Below are 12,925 nucleotides of genomic sequence, written 5' to 3' on the forward strand. Positions count from 1 at the left end.
TAAGGGCCAGTGGCTGTGCTGTCTGAGCCATCAGAGACCCATGGATGTGTAGACACAACCTTGATCCAGGGAACCCCCCACTCTGGGGCAAGACACAGATCCCTGTTGATAAACCAACTGAGGGTCCACAGGCTCAATGTGAGAATTCATATCTTGTGCCTTGAGTATACTGATGCGGAAGGATCTTTTATTGTAGGTGAGGAAGGTAATAGGTCTATAGAGGACATCACATGAGAATTAGCTTTGACAGCCTTATGTAGGGTATCCAGGTGGAGGAGGCATTCCAGGTAAAGGGAACAGCACTTTAGTCCTGGGACCTCAAAGGGATGAACCAGGGTTTTACAGGTTCAAGTAGCCCATGGTTTGTGCCTCACTTGCAAAGGAAGTTTGAGTCCTGTGCAGGTCTAAAGGGTCCTGAGCCCTGAGATGTTTAAGCTTCACTGATATCCATGGCTACCTTCCCCCTTTCCATAGGAACCAGGCAACAAATGTTTCCATGAACTAAGAAGCAGCACTAATGCTCTGCACCACACCCTAGAGGAGGCAGCTTCCCTCCTGACCACATTCTGGTGAGCAGCTTACCAAGCTTCCTTGGCCCTGGGCTGCTTGGCATAGTGGAAGGAGGCCAGTGTCATCTTCTGGTACAAGCCCCACTCTTCTGTCCTATAAGATACTGTATTCTCAGTTTCAAAGCTTTCTGAGGATCAGGAGCCCCATGGGTTGTTAGAATGTGCTGGACCTTAGTGGAGCATCCTAAGGGAGACACCTGATCCATGGCGGCTGGTATCATTGAAGCTCTGATTATCTTAATTCCTCCTCACAACCCAACCCCCAGAATAATAATTCAGAGAGAAGAAAAGGACATGGAGAAGCACAGAGATCGACACCCTGGTAATCCATAAATGTCCACTTCCAATAATTTTGAAGTTTGAACTGAAATTCAGGGGCCTTTGAAGCTTCTTCAGTCCTCAGGGCTGCTTGATCAAAAGATCAAAGAATGTCACTCTGAGCCTGCAGCTTATTTTGGTTATATCCTAGAATCCCAACACACCTTTGAAATTTTCATGTCTGCCAGTCTTGGGGAAAGGCAGACACACTGAAGAATTGTTTAGATATCAGTCTGGCTCTTATTGCCAGCCCTAGGGTGGGCTAGTTTCTGGGTCCTCTCCCAAGTTTCAAATTCCACATTATTGTTTCTGGTATGTTTTGCATCTGACTATGCAGAGAGGTACAGACGTTTTGAAATGTGAACACTGTCATCAGGGTAGCCCTGTATCCCAGACATGGTATCTCTGAAATTCTAAGTCCTGTATGGATAGGGGTTAGGTGAGATAAAACTTGTACAAGGACTAAGTTGGAGGTCTTGTTCAGAGTTGGGAGTTTCCTGCAGGCCTGGGGTCAGGGTCTCTTTGACCAAAGGAATGTAGGCCTGTGCTAGTCTGATTGGGGGCTTTCAGATTCTCAACATTCCTACCTGTGGTCTCTCTCAACTCTTCTGAACTGGAGAATCGAGAGGCTGTAATGTAGGGAACTCAGTCTAGGAAGTGTTGAGAAGATTGTAGAGTTCCGCTTTCGATTGATAGGAACCACAAAGCACAGGGTGCCTTCAGTCTCCAAACTGTTGTCTGAAAGCCTGTCCCTCTTCCCCAGAATGAGTCAATGGAGAGGGAACTCCTGGATCTGTGAGCCCAAGTATCCAAACAGGAGAGGCTCCTTCAGAGCACAACTGAGCATCTGAAGACTACCAACCACCAGAAGGAGAACTTGGAGCAGTTCATCATCAGCCAGCGTAGGTGCCCCTAAGTTGTGCAGCAGCAAAGGAAAGGGATGGTCTTGCACATGCCCCAGATGAACAGTGACCAGAGAGGCATAGGAATGTTGGGAGGGGAGAGTCTGATGCACTGGGCCCAACCCTCCTGTGCCATGAGTAATTGTGGGTCAGAGGGAGGGGAAGAATAGATCAACAAGAGACCATGATTTATGGGTCAGAAGAAAATGCTTAAACGCTTTAGAAAATACATGCCCAGCAACTTGGGCCTAGCTGGTAATTCCTGCTCTGTGGCACTCTTTTGTCATTTCGGTGACCAGGACACATGATGTTTTGAAGAAGGCAAGGACTGACTTGGAGCTAAGGAAACAGTTGTACTTTTCACAGTCACAGAACCTGTTTCAAACACCTCACCATCTGTCATCAGATCTGTAAGTGATTCTGACCTTCTTTGACCTTCCAGAGGAGATATCTGGTCCACTAGACATGTCTTAGTTCCTAGATAACCTCCTCCTAGGATTCCATCCCTTTGCCCTCCTGCCCTCTCATCTCCCTACCCTGCCCTTGTTCTCCCCTTGTCACCATCTCTCCTCTTTACCCCAATTTTCCATACTTGATGTCAGTCAAGCAAGGAGCCAGGAGAAATGCAATTCAGTTGTTCCTCAAGGGAAGAAACTTTGAAATTCTGTCTGTGAATTAGTTGTCTACAAAGACAACTTTTTAAAGTTGTCTTAACTTATTATTAACTTTTTTTAGGCCATTTGTGAATTCTGAACTTTCCTGAACTATTTTTTGAAAAACCAGAAAAGGCATACCCTCATAAATTGACTTTAGTGCACAATATTTGGTTAAGAACAGAAATTTGATTTTGACACATCATTTTCTTTAAAAAATATGAAGGAGGATCCACTTGGTCTCTTTGATATAAAAGAAAAATTGATAATAAAAAACACTGAACTTAAGGGAAAAGCTTTAAAAATATATGTACCAGATATTTTCTACATTTATTTAAATGGTAAGTGTTAATAATTCCCTAGAAATACTTTGAAGAAAAACTTGATGTGTAACTGATTGGTTTAAGAATCAGAAATTAAACCTTTACATTTAGACAGTAAACATCAGAGCCACTTAGCATTCTCCTAGGAATGTTCCTAAATTGTATGCTGAGAGCCCTGACCCCCACAGTGTGATCAAGGATGGGCCATGTTTTAACTACCTCTTGTTTTCTAATTCCCTCTGGTTCTTCTCTGAGGTTTGCTTTCTTTCCTGAGCCTCTTTAGCACAACGCTTATATGATTGCCTCTGTACAGCCTCATCCTCTCCCTGTAGAGTTAACCCAGCAGCCTCCAGTTCCCACTGGATCCCTCCAGTGTGCAGGTCACCCTCTCTTCTTCCTGACATCTGGTCTCTGATGCTAGGCTTGTCACTAACTGGTTGTATGCCTTTGGCTGGCCCCTTTGTCTCTGTGAGCTGCTGCCTTTCATCTGTAAAAGGTAGACCTAGACTTAAATATCTCTGAGGTCCCTGCCAATTTGAACTCTCCTTAAGAAACCTGGGACACACACACTTAATAGGGGAACTTCCCCCAATATGTCCTCTCCATATACCACAGGCTGTTTTTACATGTGCATGTTTCATTCTATATCCTTATTTTCCTGGAAGATGACAAAGTACTTTATTTCTCTTCAGACCACATAATTTATACCATGAATCTGGCTCATGAAAAGGAAGTGGTATGATATGACCACACAGCATTCAGTGGGGCAGTGGGGCATTGGCTGGGGCAGCAGGGATTTGGCTGCACAAGGAGGCTCTTCCTCTAAGCTGGAAACTGGAATCTCCTCCAGACCCAGTGCATTCCCTCGGTTCATCCTCTTAACCACCTCCCACCATGTTCCTACTTTCCTGCATGATTTGCCCTCATTCCAACCTTGAGCACCATGAGCGGTGTCTGACAGTTCTGTGTGAATGGGGCTATTTTCTGTTTGCTTGCAGGTGAAATTCTTAAGGGCCCTGCTATGCACTCCAGCCTTGAGATCCTTACCTTCCAGGAACCACACAAGAAGCAAAACCACTACAGTTCCTTAAAGCATAAGGAAGCCTAGGCCTACCCCACATCCGAACAACTGCCTATCCATGGTAAACCTTGTGACACTGCTTCTGAACAGCCTCAGTGGCACAACACCTGCTGTAAATGGTTCTCACCTCAGCAGCTCTCCTCAGATCATCAAATTTGGGGAAACAATTCCCTCCTACACATGAGTTATGTAGTCCCAACATGGAGCTCCTTGGAAGTTCTGGTAGCACCCTAGTGAGCAGCAGTGCACTGCTCAATATTGTCAGTGGATCTCAGCAAGCACTTTTCACAAATCCACACCTGACCAGGTAGCGCCTCTGGGTCAAGCCAGGCTGGACCAATGGTCAAATCTGCTGCTTTTATTAACATGTTCTCCAAATTTTACTGCCCCACATTCAGTATGTTGTCCCATTTTGTTAACATAACTTCCGTCAGGGGAATATGAGACATGTCCACACCAAGCCTACACAAAGTCTTGCATATCGCATTTCTCTACTTGATTTTTAATGGTGCAGGCAAGGCCTCAATTGTGTCTTCAAAGTGCTCCTAGAATGTGAGTAGGTATGTATAAATGTATGATAGGGATTTATTCATGTTGCTGTAGGCCAACATCACTCACGGAGAGGGATGTTGAGATGGAATAATGGTCTTTTGGTGGTTAGTAAAGTAAAATTTGTATAGAGAAATAGTTTATTTTCATTTCCCATTTCGACACCAGTCCCTAGAACAAGTGTTAAAAAATAAAATAAGCCAAACACAAAAAAACAAAAGCTGAAAGTTTTCTCTGATAAGCAGATGCTGATCCATAATGGGGAGGAGAGGATAGGGAAAAATGAAGGAACTTTGGATTAGGAAGGGTGGAGGGAGGGGAAGCGGATGCTGTGGAGGTGGGAAGATGGAATGAGATCGACATTATATCCTACACACATGTATGACTACCCTACCAGTGTGTCTCAGTGTAGGTTCCCCTGTGCAGTGCCTCCAGTCCATCAATCTCCATCCTCGATATAAAGAAGGTCAGAAGTTAAAAGAATTTGAAGATTTTTATTTCAAAGGAGTCTGTCTCACAATCAGTTGTGGGTATTGTGGGAATGACTTCCTGGGCTGCAAGAAATACCCAGCACTTTAGTGGGTATGGGTCTGTAATCTAGGATCTGCATCTTATGTACCCCAAGTGATTCTGATGCAAACACAGCTTAACACACTGATGATTCTGATACAGATGGACTGCAGACCACAGTTTAACATACACTGTGTGTGTCATTTAGTCACAACAATAAAGAAACATTTAAGAACCTTAATTGAAAATCACATTAGTCCATAAATTTTGAGATAAAAATCTTAAAATATGCCTTCAGAAAATTCTTGTGTCTTTTGCCTTCCAGAATTAAAATAAAGCTATTAGTCTACATTTATTTCCTAGAAATAGTTAAAAGTGAACACAAACAATAACAGCTAGAACAAAAACTGTAATCATTGTCAACAAAACCATCACCATTATCAGCAGCAATAACAAAAGACCTTTCAAGAGACCTCTGTGTAGAGACATGGCCACTCATATGGGAAGACATTAAGTTAACTTGTGCATGAGTGCTTTTAGCCTTGAAATACAGAAAAAATTGCTGGCAGAATTAGCAGAATGGTTGGAAAGTCCTCAGACCCATTCAATATCATTTAATGTGGCCACTGGTAAGGCCCTGAGGTTATTGCAGAAGCCTGCAAATTTTCTTTCTTTATCTCTGTGCTTCAAGAGCTGGTAGCCTTGATAAAATAGTCAATGATCACAGGACAACTCAAATATTCATACTTAGTAAGTCAGCTTACTAACTAGCAACTTCAGATAACAACATATTACATCTTGTCAGACCTGGTGAATACAGTACCAAGTTACTTTTAGGGAAAACTTTTTAAAGCTATAGTATTTTACCTTTTGTGATTGTAGAAAAATAGCTCTTTGAATTAATTTTAAAAAGGTGACAGCAAAAATATTCTTGAGGCAGATTCTTCAGTATATAATTTTTAAAAATTATATTCTTTCCTTGTGTGTGGCAGGAACAACTTACTCTATAAGAAAGAAAAGAAAAAGGGAAAACAGTCTATATGACTACCACTGTCTTCCAATTTATTCTAATTCAAATAAAATCCATGGAGAATTCTGTGAGGAAAATAGAATTCTGACCTGCTGACCTAAGATCTTCAGAATCTAGAGAGAATTCTTGTTCCTCAGACCTCCTCACTGCTGAAGTGAGTGAGAGAAGCACTAGTGATGCTATTCTATTGCATGGTAACAAATTTTCACAGACATCATCACTGTGAAGAACACAAACCCATTGTTAGAGTTGTAGGTTATGAGTTCACAGAGGGGTCCCACTGGCCTAAAATAACTGGGGAGCAGGGCTGCCTCACCCAGTGGAGAATCTTGGGCACATCCTGCTTCCTTGCCTTTTCTGGCTCTAGAAGCCACCCACTCTTGGCTGATGACTGCTTCCTCCACCTTCAAAACCAGCATTAGAGTTCCTGATCTATCACCATGACTTCTTTCTCTGCCTCCTCTTCCATTTTAAAGATCCATGGGATTACTTGGATTTTGTGGATTAAACTGTGCCATCCAGGATGGTCTCCCCATCTCAGAATCCTTAACATAATCCCATCTGCAAAATCCCTTGCTAGATAACGAAGCATGTCCATAGGTTCCAAGTATTGGGAAGAGGATCTCCTGGAGATGCTATGACTCTGCCTGCTACACACTCTTAATTCATGTGCATAGTGATATTGGAAGTAAAAATGAAGAAACAAAACCAAAAATCTCTAACTTAAGCCATGTTAGTAAAATTAAGACATTGCCTCAGAGCATAGTCTTCCAAAGCAACTCAATGTTAAATTCAAATTTAAGCCCTAGAAATTCTCCACTGATGACTTCAGGATTTCCCAAGTACCATATTTATCTTAAATGAAGCCCTTATTTCCTCAAAGGCCGGCTTGGGATGCAGAAATCTCATCTGAGGCTAAGAGCACACACTGAAGGGGAGAGGTAGAGGCAGATTTGATGTTCCCGGAACCTACTGACTTTGGCTTGGTATAGTTGGTGAAGTCTAAATGGGGCAATTGGATAGTTTTCATTTGAGTCTGCCCTAGTCTGTCTTTCCTGTAGTGTACAATTTCTGTAATTCACTTTAAGGAATCACTTGTGTCCTTTCCAGAGGAAGCTGGATTGTGTGTGTCTCTATTTGATTGGACTTTGTTAACGTAAATTAAAGTGGAGAAATGCCTGAAAAAAATTTGAGTAAATAAAGACACTGGACCTCAGAAATTACCTTACTCTTGATTTCTATAAATGACTATATTGAAGTAAAATTGAAATTTCATTCTTACCCACCAGAAGCTCCCCAAAACTAGGGACTGCCGAGAAGGGTAGGCCATTTAAGACAATTGAGTAACTGAAAGAATTTAAAAGCACTTCTGGCTTTACTTCCATGTTCCCCTGTGAAAGTTGTTTCCTTGCATCCCCTAGACAAAGCTCCTGAACCAGCTCCAGTTTGGAGCTGCCTAATTCATGAGTCACTCTTTCCGCTAATAAAATGCTTAAAATTCCATTGTACCTCAGTTTGTTTTCTACATTTTTCCTCATTCCTCTTTGTTTTCATACTTTTTTTTCTCTTTTACCTTCATGATGCTTTTACCTATCAAAATTCCCTTAACACAGTCAGTCTATGTCAGTTTACATCAGCAGACCCCATTTTTATTCTTTTCCTATCGATTCCTTTCTCTTCTTCTTCTTTCAAACTGACAAATGATAAATTTATACATTTATGAAATAATACTCCATTTCTTTTTGTTTGTTTGTTTGTTTTAAATTATAATTATTTTATTAAATTTAATTAAAAATCATAAATTTACATAGGGCAATGTTGTGTGCTTCATTCTGTTATTTTTTCCCTTCCCCCCATCCCCTCCCACCCCTATTTTCCCTCTATACATTCCTTTCTTCCTCCATTCTTACGACCCTCCTTATCCCTAACCCTAACCCTAACCCTAACCCTAACACTAACCCCGCCTACCCGCCCCCCTTATATGTCCTCATCCGCTTATCAGCGAGATCATTCGTCCTTTAGTTTTTTGAGATTGGCTTATCTCACTTAGCATGATATCCTCCAATTTCGTCCATTTGCCTGCAAATGCCATAATTTTGTCATTCCTCATGGCAGAGTAATATTCCATTGTATATATGCCACAGTTTCTTTATCCATTCATCAACTGAAGGGCATCTAGGTTGGTTCCACAATCTGGCTATAGTGAATTGAGCAGCTATGAACATTGATGTGGCTGTATCTCTGCAGTATGCTGATTTTAAGTCCTTTGGGTATAGGCCAAGGAGTGGGATAGCTGGGTCAAATGGTGGTTCCATTCCAAGTTTTCTGAGGAATCTCCATACTGCTTTCCAGAGTGGCTGCACTAATTTGCAACCCCACCAGCAATGTATGAGTGTACCTTTTTCCCCACATCCTCGCCAACACCTATTGTTGCTTATGTTCTTTTTTTTTTTATATTGTAAACAAATGGGATACATGTTGTTTCTCTGTTTGTACATGGAGTAAAGGCATACCATTTGTCTAATCATAAATTTACATAGAGTAATGTTGTTTGATTCATTCTGTTATTTTTTCCCTTCCCCCCACCCCTCCGACCCCTCTTTGCCCTCTATACAGAACTTCCTTCCTCCATACTTGCCCCCCTCCCTAACCCTAACTCTAAACCTAACACTAACCCTTCCCTCCCCCCAATTATGTGTCATCCTCCACTTATTAGCAATATCATTCGTCCTTTGGCTTTTTGAGTTTGGCTTATCTCACTTAGCATGATATTCTCCAATTTCATCCATTTGCCTGCAAATGCCATAATTTTGTCATTCTTTATGGCTGAGTAATATTCCATTGTATATATATACCACAGTTTCTTTATCCACTCATCAATTGAAGGGCATCTAGGTTGGTTCCACAGTCTGGCTATTCTGAATTGAGCAGCTATGAACATTGATGTGGCTGTGTCTCTGTAGTATGCTGATTTTAAGTCCTTTGGGTATAGGCCAAGGAGTGGGATAGCTGGGTCAAATGGAGGGTCCATTCCAAGTTTTCTAAGGAATCTCCACACTGCTTTCCAGAGTGGCTGCACTAATTTGCAGCCCCACCAGCAATGTATGAGTGTACCTTTCTCCCCACATCCTCGCCAACACCTGTTGTTGCTCTTATTCTTGATAATCGCCATTCTAATTGGGGTGAGATGGAATCTTAGGGTGGTTTTGATTTGCATTTCTCTTATTACTAGAATGTTGAACATTTTTCCATATGTTTGTTGATTGCTTGTAGACCTTCTTCTGTGAAGTGTCTATTCATTTCCTTAGCCCATTTGTCGACTGGATTATTTGAATTCTTGGAGTAGAGTTTTTTGAGCTCTTTATAGATTCTGGAGATTAGTGCTCTATCTGAAGTATGATTGGCAAAGATATTCTCCCACTCTGTAGGCTCTTTCTTCGCATTGCTGATAGTTTCCTTTGCTGAGAGAAAGCTTTTTAGTTTGAATCTATCCCAGTGGTTGATTCTAGCTTTTATTTCTTGTGCTATGGGAGTCCTGTTAAGGAAGTCTGATCCTAGACCAACAAGGTGAAGATTTGGACCTACTTTTTCTTCTATAATCTGCAGGGTCTCTGATCTGATTCCGAGGTCCTTGATCCATTTTGAGTTTAGTTTCGTGCATGGTGAGAGATATGGGTTTGGTTTCATTCTGTTGCATATGGATTTCCAGTTTTCCCAGCACCATTTGTTGAAGAGGCTATCTTTTCTCCATTGCATATATTTGGCACCTTTGTCTAGTATGAGAAAATTGTATTTATTTGGGTTTGTGTCCATGTCCTCTATTCTGTACCATTGATCTACCTTTCTGTTTTGGTACCAATACCATGCCGTTTTTGTTACTATTGCTTTGTAGTAGAGTTGAAGATCTGGTATTGCAATACCCCCTGTTTCACTCTTCCTGCTAAGGATTGCATTAGCTATTCTGGGTTTCTTATTCTTCCAGATGAATTTCATAATTGCTTGCTCTATTTCTGTAAGGTACATCATTGGGATTTTAATTGGAATTGCATTGAATTTGTATAGCACTTTTGGTAGTATGGCCATTTTGACAATATTAATTCTTCCTATCCAAGAACTTGGAAGATCTTTCCATCTTCTAAGGTGTTCTTTAATTTCTTTCTTTAGTGTTGTATAGTTCTCATTGTAGAGGTCTTTCACCTCTTTTGTGAGATTGATACCCAAGTATTTTATTTTTTTCGAGGCTATTGTGAATGGGGTAGTTTTCCTAATTTCTCTTTCTGAAGATTCATCACTTATGTATAAAAATGCGTTGGATTTATGGGCATTGATCTTGTAACCTGCTACTTTACTGAATTCACTTATGAGTTCTAAGAGTTTTCTGGTGGAATTTCCAGGTTCCTCTAAATATATAATCATGTCATCAGCGAACAGGGATAGTTTGAGTTCTTCTTTTCCAATTCGTATCCCTTTAATTTCTTTGGTTTGTCTAATTGCTCTGGCCAGAGACTCAAGAACGATGTTGAATAGAAGTGGTGAAAGAGGGCATCCCTGCCTTGTTCCAGTTTTTAGGGGGAATGCTTTCAGTTTTTCACCATTTAGAATGATATTGGCCATGGGCTTAGCATTAATGGCCTTTACAATGTTAAGGAATGTTCCCACTATCCCTATTTCTTCTAGTATTTTGAACATGAAGGGGTGCTGTATTTTATCAAATGCTTTTTCTGCATCTATTGAAATAATCATGTGATTCTTGACTTTAGATCCATTGATATGGTGAATGACATTTATTGATTTCCTGATGTTGAACCAACCTTGCATCCCTGGGATGAAACCCACTTGATCATGGTGCACTATCTTTTTAATATGTTTTCGTATGCGATTTGCTAAAATTTTGTTGAGAATTTTTGCGTCGATGTTCATTAAGGATATTGGTCTGAAATTTTCTTTCCTTGATGAGTCTCTGTCTGGTTTAGGTATCAGTGTGATATTGGCTTCATAGAATGAGTTTGGGATGGATCCCTCCTCTTCTATTTTATGGAATACTTTGAGAAGTATTGGAATGAGCTCTTCTTTAAAGGTTTTGTAGAACTCGCCTGAGAACCCATCTGGTCCCGGACTTTTCTTTGTTGGTAGGCTTTTGATGACTTCTTCTATTTCAGTACTTGAAATTGGTCAATTTAAATTGTGTATGTCCTCCTCGTTCAGTTTAGGCAATTCATATGTCTCTAGAAACCTGTTGATGTCTTCGAAATTTTCTATTTTGTTGGAGTATAGATTTTCAAAATAGCTTCTAATTATGTTTTGTATTTCACTCGTGTCTGTCGTGATATTTCCTTGTTCATTCTGAATTTTGGTGATTTGGGTTTTCTCTCGTCTTCTCTTTGTTAGAGTGGCTAAGGGTTTATCAATTTTGTTTATTTTTTCAAAGAACCAACTATTTATTTTGTCAATTTTTTGTATAGTTTCTTTTGTTTCAATTTCGTTGATTTCAGCTCTGAGTTTAACTATTTCCTGTCTTCTACTACTTTTGGTGTTGGTCTGTTCTTCTTTTTCTAGGGCTTTGAGCTGAAGGGTTAGGTTGTTTATTTGTTGATTTTGACTTCTTTTATTGAATGCGCTCCATGAAATAAATTTTCCTCTAAGTACTGCTTTCATAGTGTCCCAAAGATTTTGATATGATGTTTCTTTGTTCTCATTTACCTCTAGGAATTTTTTAATTTCCTTCCTAATATCTTCTGTTATCCATTCATCATGTAATAGCATATTGTTTAATCTCCAGGTGTTGGAGTAGCTTCTGTTTTTTACTCTTTCATTTATTTCTAACTTCAAACCATTATGATCTGATAGAATACAAGGTAGTGTCTCTATCTTCTTGTATTTGCTAACATTAGCTTTGTGGCATAATATATGGTCTATTTTAGAGAAGGATCCATGTGCTGCTGAGAAGAAAGTGTATTCGCTCTTGGTTGGATGGTATATTCTATAAATGTCCGTTAAGTCTAAATTATTGATTGTGTTATTGAGATCTATGGTTTCTTTGTTCAATTTTTGTTTGGAAGATCTGTCCAGTGGTGAGAGAGGCATGTTAAAATCACCTAGTATTTTTGTGTTATGGTCTATTTGGTTTCTGAAATTGAGAAGGATTTGTTTGACATACATGGATGAGCCACTGTTTGGGGCATAGATGTTTATGATTGTTATGTCTTGCTGATTTATGGTTCCCTTAAGCAGTATGTAATGTCCTTCTTTATCCCTTTTGACTAGTTTTGACTTGAAGTCCACCTTATCTGAAATGAGGATGGATACCCCAGCTTTTTTGCTGAGTCCATGTGCATGATATGTTTTCCCCCATCCTTTCACCTTAAGTCTATGTGTATCTCTTTCTACGAGGTGAGTCTCTTGCAGGCAACATATTGTTGGATCTTTCTTTTTGATCCAATCTGCCAGTCTATGTCTTTTGATTGATGAGTTCAGGCCATTAATATTCAGGGTTATTATTGAGATATGATTAGTATTCCCGGTCATTAGGTTCATTTTATTTCTCTATTTATTTATTTATTTATTTTGAGATGACTTGGTTCTTCCTTTATTTGACAATTCCTTTAGGATGGTTCCTCCCATTGCTGATTTGTTTCTTTGTTTTTCATCTCTTCCTCATGGAATATTTTGCTGAGAATGTTCTGTAATGCTGGCTTTCTTTTTGTAAATTCTTTTAGCTTTTGTTTATCATGGAAGGATTTTATTTCATCATCAAATTTGAAGGTAAGTTTTGCTGGGTATAAGATTCTTGGTTGGCAACCATTTTCTTTCAGGGCTTGAAAAATGTTGTTCCAGGCCCTTCTAGCTTTTAGGGTCTGGATTGAAAAATCTGCTGATATCCGTATTGGTTTCCCCCTGAATGTAATTTGATTCCTCTCTCTTGCGGCCTTTAAAATTCTGTCTTTGTTTTGTATGTTGGGCATTTTCATTATAATGTGCCTTGGTGTGGGT

General features: G+C 40.0%; 1 long non-coding RNA gene across 2 annotated transcripts in view; it reads left to right on the forward strand.

Annotated features, from left to right (window-relative positions):
• LOC306667285 overlaps positions 1–12,925 on the forward strand; it is a 79,082-nt gene that overhangs the window by 22,438 nt on the left and 43,719 nt on the right. Inside the window, exons 3-4 of one of the 2 annotated variants that reach the window (XR_013765488.1) lie at positions 475–569; positions 1,651–1,789. This is a non-coding gene — a long non-coding RNA (uncharacterized lncRNA). The remainder of the gene's footprint in view (positions 1–474; positions 570–1,650; positions 1,790–12,925) is intronic. The other variant, XR_013765489.1, reaches the window with a different exon arrangement.

The sequence above is a fragment of the Sciurus vulgaris genome, assembly GCF_902686455.1.
Source record: "Sciurus vulgaris genome assembly, chromosome: 8".
NCBI classification, from domain to species: domain Eukaryota; kingdom Metazoa; phylum Chordata; class Mammalia; order Rodentia; family Sciuridae; genus Sciurus; species Sciurus vulgaris.